The sequence below is a fragment of the Microtus oregoni genome, unplaced genomic scaffold (assembly GCF_018167655.1).
Source record: "Microtus oregoni isolate MIOR12 unplaced genomic scaffold, Mior012 000013F_ref0000133, whole genome shotgun sequence".
In the NCBI taxonomy this organism is placed as follows: domain Eukaryota; kingdom Metazoa; phylum Chordata; class Mammalia; order Rodentia; family Cricetidae; genus Microtus; species Microtus oregoni.
The window spans coordinates 10,983,332-10,989,749 of record NW_024543072.1 but is presented as its reverse complement, the minus strand read 5'-3'; positions in this window follow the sequence as shown (position 1 = coordinate 10,989,749).

Sequence of the window (6,418 nt, the reverse complement as noted above, 5' to 3'; positions counted from 1 at the left end):
GTGGAGACATTCATAAAACAATACTGTAACTTCAGTTTACATTGGTGGTTCATGAAATTCAGCGTTGATATGACTCTGTATAACACCTGCAAAGGAATGTCTTCTAATAATTCATGCCAATTTTCTATTTGGATTTCTTTTTTGCTATTGAGCTTTGAGGGTTCTTTTTGTATACTAGATACTAGTTCTTTGTTGTATTTATAGCTATCTTCTTTCATTTTGAAGTTTATCTTCAGTCTTTTTACTAAAGTCTTTACAGGGGAAAAAATGTCAATTCTTTTATTTATGGGTCATCACGTATAAGATCTCTTTGTCTAGTCATAGGTTTCAAAAAATTTTTTTCCTTTTAGAAGTCTTACCCTTTTACAGTTACATTTAAATCCATTACTTGTTTTATACAAAGTGTGAAGTGTAGATAATTGCTATCCCCATACTATTAAAAAATTATTATTTCTCCATGGAATTTCTTCTATACTTCTGTCAAAAATACCAATTGAGGATATGTGTGTGAACGTATTTCTGCGTTCTGCATTCAGTCCTATGTATCTGTTTTTTATCTACAAAATTACATAGCAAGCCTTAATTTGGGGTCCAGTAATTTCTCCCACCTTATTCTTCTTTTAAAAGATATTTTATCGATTCTAAAGCCTGTACCTTTAATATAAATTTCAGAATACATTTTCTTCATATAATTATATTATGAGCATAAAACAAAATTGATTGCAGAATATAGTTTTCTACAGCTCCAAATTATTGTGCCAGGATTATGATAGGAACTTCAGTAGACATACAAATAACTTGGGGATACTTTGGTATCTTTACTATTTCAAATGAGTTAGCCAGTGCTACATTGTATTTAGGACTGGATATGCATATATTTCCGCAACATCCAGGATATATAAGAACTTGAAATTTTTGGCAAGGGATAAGGTAGAGAAGTCACTGAGAAACCTCAGAGGTCCTCGGACAGTTGTCCCCAAATCCGGCCATATAAACAATCACCTGCTGAACGGGGTGATAGGATGTGCCCTTGGCATCACCCAGCTCTAGTCACTCAAGATTGCAAAGGGTAAGCCCACTGAATCTGCGTTCTGGAAGTTTGAAAGTGTTCCGTGTAGAGAAGTATGCTGTGTGTGCTGAGAGCCAGGGTTCACCCACGAATTCATAGGACTGTACTGCTCCTTCTCATACTTCTCCTGACATAAAGTAACAGCTGCCACCAAGCCCTTAAGGCAAGTTAACATGTTTTCATGAAAAAAAATGGCTCAGCATGGACATACATGCCCGAAGAGAAGGGACCCTGTCCTATGGGGAGGAAGACTATGTTTACACAGTTAGGTATCTGCCTATTTTTAGTTCAAGTATGGAAGAAACAACCAGACTTCAGAAGATTGGGAAAAAACTGTTATTTAGTCATTTTATTGCATAGTTAATTAATTCTCCAAACCTGAGACCTACAAAACTATGCAGCAATATGCAAAGATATATTTACTGTCCAAAACAAGGCTATTCAAATTGCTGAAAAATTATTTTCCATAAGTGGCAGAACAAGCCATGACCTACATTAAACACGCACCCTCATTATAATATGTGAGACCTTATCTCTGCTATGTGGTTCATGTTATACAGCAGCACACCAGAGACTTGAATTGTGATCCACCAGGTCTATTTCTTTTATGTATTTGCTCATTCCAGAAGTTTTATTGCAGCATCTACATAGCAACATCAAGAAATGTTAGCTCTACTATAGTTTACATTTATATAATGAGAATCAGACATAAAGATCAAACAGAAAAGTCATTTGAAAAGAACACATGATTATTTGGAGTTGAAGGAAAGACAGAAAAACCCAAACAGAAAAACACAGAAAGTTGTTCCCCCTGTGGCCTTTGAGCCAAGCCCCTTGGCAAATTCTTTACAGTATACTGGTGATACTTTGATCAAAGAGTCCTTTGACCGATGAAGACTCAACGGTGCGAACCAGAATGTTGCATCACCCACCTTGGAAAATGGTGCCCCTGTTTGGCAACCAGAACTTTCCCCTGCCGTAGTTTACCTTATTTAAATAATTAGGCCCCAGTTCCTTTCATGAGAGGAATCCCAGTCCATACACACAAAGATTTGCTTGATTTAAACCCCAGAGCTGAAGAGGAAGTCGTGACTACTAAAGATGATTAGCCTCAGAAACACCAGGCACGAAGACTTAGAAGTCAGCACTTAACACCCCATCTTCTCGGAGATGCTTCTTTGGTGGTAGCACAGCAAATAGGTAGGTACATTCTCTGGACCAAAATCAACTGAGGTTTCTTCCACCGAAAGGATGCCCACACAGGAGCCCTCAGGTTCTGTCCCAGGAGATGCTTTGCTCAGTGTGCTCACCTAAAAGAGTGAGCAGATGTTAGTAGGTGGCTGGTTGGTTGTGCAGAAACCTCTCTAAATCATATAATTCAACCCTGTTCTTACTATCCCACTGAACTGGAGTTTGGTGATTTTGTTTTTACTGGGTTTTGTTGTTATTTTGACTTCGCAAAAAGATAAATGTTTGTTTGTTTGTTTGTTTGTTTAAAGGTGTGAACAAGCATGTCTGTCATGCAGTTGTGTGGGCAGGGAGAGGTGCCCCCCTCACCCTTCACAACCTGTAATAGATGAGGGAGCTGACAATACAGGAGAGCTCACCTTGGTGACAAGGACATGGGACAGCTGGTAGGCTGACCAACCCTGCAAATGCCCAAGCCCAGAACAAGGATTAAGTGTTGACCCACCCCAAGTCCACCCCATCTGTGATCTGCTGGAGCCCAGGGGGAAGGGGGCAGGGGGAGAATCCCGCAGATCCAGGACTACAGGTTCTCCATGACTCAGGGCAGCACTGAGATTTCCAGGAAGAATCCCAGTGAGGGCCCAATGTCTATGGTGTAGCAGAGACCAGAGGCCTCACACTAGACTGGCGATTCTTTGTGATGAATGCCTGATGTAAAAATGTGTGGATAAAGAAGTTTACTATGTAAAATTAATTAACTTTTTGTGCTCCGGAGTCCTTTAAAAAACATGTTGTCCTCCTGCTACTTGATGGAAAGTTGTGTGTGTTATAGACTCTTGTGGAAAGGTCCATTCTGTGAAAATGCATCAAAAGCCAGTTCTGACAGCTGTGGTTTGGATCCACACAGAATGTGAACCTGAACAATTTAAATAAAACCACAAAGCCTATTGATAGAAGAGAACTAAGAATACCACAAAGACTGATTAAATTTACTTATAGAAAATACCTTTTTTTCAAAAGATTTCTAAATTGTGTGTGTGTTTGTGTGTGTGGTGTCTGCCGCCTGTGTGCCTATATCTGTAGAAACTAGAAGACAGTGTCAAATCCCCAGGAACTGGATTACAGGTGGTTGTGAACAACCTGGTATGGGTGCTGGTGATCTGCTCTTCACTGTGGATTCATCTCTCTAGCATCAGGAAAAAAAATATTTTTAATCATCTTTGTCTAAATGGAGCAAACAATACTTCGACTACAGCGGTAAAGGATGTTCTACTTAGCCATAAGCAAAGTCCTCTTGTATCCGCCTCTCCCAACTTCTGGGACAAATGAGAATAATACCCAGAAGTACTCACCTTCTGGATGACTTGGACCCTTCAGAGATTTTTTTTTAGCTTTTTTTAAAATTTTTCTTTAGTTGTTGAAAAAAAAATTCCACCTCCTCCCCGTTTCCCATTTCCCTCCCCCTCCTCCCACACATTGCCCCTCTCCCCCACCCCCTTCTCCCTCTCCCCCACCCCCTTCTCCCTCTCCCCCTCCCCCCACTCCATTCCCCCTCCCTCTTGAGAATGAAGAGCATTCCATATTCCCTGCCCTGCGGGAAGTCCAAGGTCCTCCCACTTCTATCCAGGTCCAGTGGAACTGAACTATTGGGAGTTCACCAAGACCAGCAGGACTGGGACTGAATAACCCTTCAGAGATTTTAAGGGATGTGCATGGTGCTTTTCCCAAAAGAGTCACACTGTCTAGGGATAGTGTGATTCATAGCCCTGGGTGCTATAAAGCATATGTGTGGACCAACCACAGAGCCTAGGCCCAAGCTGGCACCATGAGCACTCAACACCTGACTTCCATCCTCTATAAGCAGCAGAGAAGACCTGTTCTCTTTTGGGGGTAGGATTTGAGATGATGACATGGTTCATACCAACTACATCCCCAGTCTATAGCCGAGGGCCAACCAGTTCATCTATTCCACACTCAACCATAGATGAGAGCTTCTCCCTGCCCCAACCTGATGTTAGGACACAGCCTGTCTGCTTAGTGCCTTTGTCTATGTGGAAAAACAGCAGAATCAGCTGTGTTCAAAAGCTTGCATCATCCCACTGAAGTCTATGAAAACAATAGCTAGCTGTTACCAAAAGCACCTTATAGATGTGGTATTGTCCTCTCAGACTTTCAACGACAGCCTCAGGTAAGCGTCATTGTCTCCATGTGCAGTGAACGGTGGCACCAGGATGGAAACGTTAGCTCCTCCCATGGGAATGCCCTTTCCTCTCTGCTCTCTTTCTGGAGACAGCCATCAATGTCTTAGTTGGATCTCTACGGGTGCCCGTAGATGGCTCAGCCTTCTTTTAGCTCTCCTGCCACACTGAGATCAACTAGAAGGGTGATCTTAACATGCAAGCCTCTCCCTGCTGGCTTCACAGTTCTATACACCCATCCGTGTCTTCCTTCCATGTCAGGATGTCGGATTCCCTACAAATGTATGTGAATGGCCTCTGAGGCCTCAGAATCCTCCTAGTTACTTGTTGTCTATTTCAGATAAGAATGGGACTTTTTAGCATCATATTCATGTAAGAGGGGGGCCCGCTTGTTCATCCCTGCCACCCAACTAGCTTAGCCCCAAAATAACCACACAGAAACTATATTAATTAAAACACTGCTTGGCCCATTATCTTTAACTTCTTATTGGTTAACTCTCACATCTTGGTTTAACCCATTTGTAGTAATCAGTGTATCGCCATGTGGCAGTGGCTTACCGGGTAAAATTCCCAGCTTCTGTCTCTGGTAGCTCCATAGTGTTCTGAGGATCCCCTTGCTGTTTTGATTCTCCTGTCTGTGTTTCCTATGTACTGGGATTACAAATATGAACCACCATGCCTGATTTTCTGATGTGTACCTAACCACAAAGGCTCTATAAGCAGCCTCCAGTAACATGACACCGGGAGTATTCTCTGAAGCATATACATCCCAGGGCCAGGTAGGTATAGACAAGACAGAAACTAGCCCTTGACATGCTGATCTCCAAAAAGCTAAACCTGGGGAGAGAAGGTGTGTCCACACATGTGCTGGAGGGCAGCAAAGGGGACACTCAACGTGTGGACCCAGGAGCAGGGAGAGAATGGCTTGAATTCTCCCTCTCTGCTTTAGTCACTGTAGAGCCCTGGAGAAGCCTCTCATGTAGCATATGAAACAGTCCCCAACTGGTAAAGTAGTCATCATGGAACAGGGACCACAGTAAGCAGTCAGCAGAAATGACTTCCAGATGATACTTTAGGGGACCATTACTCCAACCTAAGTGAGTTCCGTGAAGCCTCATCCCACACAGAGTGTGATACCCACCTGAGGATGCCACAGACTCCTCCAGATCCTCCCAGTCACTCTCACTCCTGGGGGATCCTTCCGGAAGTGTAGACTTTGTGAGAGCACCCCAAGAACAGAACTGCGGCAGAGGAATAGTCTCAGAATCCGCCTCTAGACATTCTTCACAGGGCAGCTGGCCTGAGAACGTGGAGTTGAGGGTCAGGTAGTCTTCATCATCCAAGGTGAGAGAAGAGGTTTCGTGAAGAAAACAAGTGCCACCTTCAGCATCATCCCTGTCCGATCCAGGACCAGAAAACAGAAACGTGTGTGTGGTCCAGCCTCCATCAGCAATTCCTGGCCTGCCTTCTCCTTGCCTTTCAAGATCCTCATCCTTGTTCATTACCTAAGACCCGGCCGGAGGATGCCCACAGCGCCAGGGTACAAACAGCAAATTATGGTCCCTGAACTGGTGAGACTACCAGGCACATGAGAACAAGAGCAGCCCTGAAATATTACAGTGCAGGTAGAAAGCAGAAACAGCTCAGCATATCAAACCTAGGAGCCCATGGGGGAGCTGCCAGAGGGCACAACAGTGCAGGCAAAGCTATGAGCTGGGGTCAGTTCTAGGACCCGTGTTTTACACTGAGACCCTGGGTAGGTGTACTGCTTCTCTGCAATCTTGGTTTTCTTATCTGAAACACTGAAATTGTTAGAATTGTTAGAAGCTATAAATTAAATGATTGTTATACATTATCTGCCTTCCAGGAGTACAGGGTAAGTTTTCCAGCAGTGAAATGCTGCTATTGTGTGCGACTCTGATGGTTTGAACTATTTCAGCAGACAGATTAGAGGGAAAAGAGC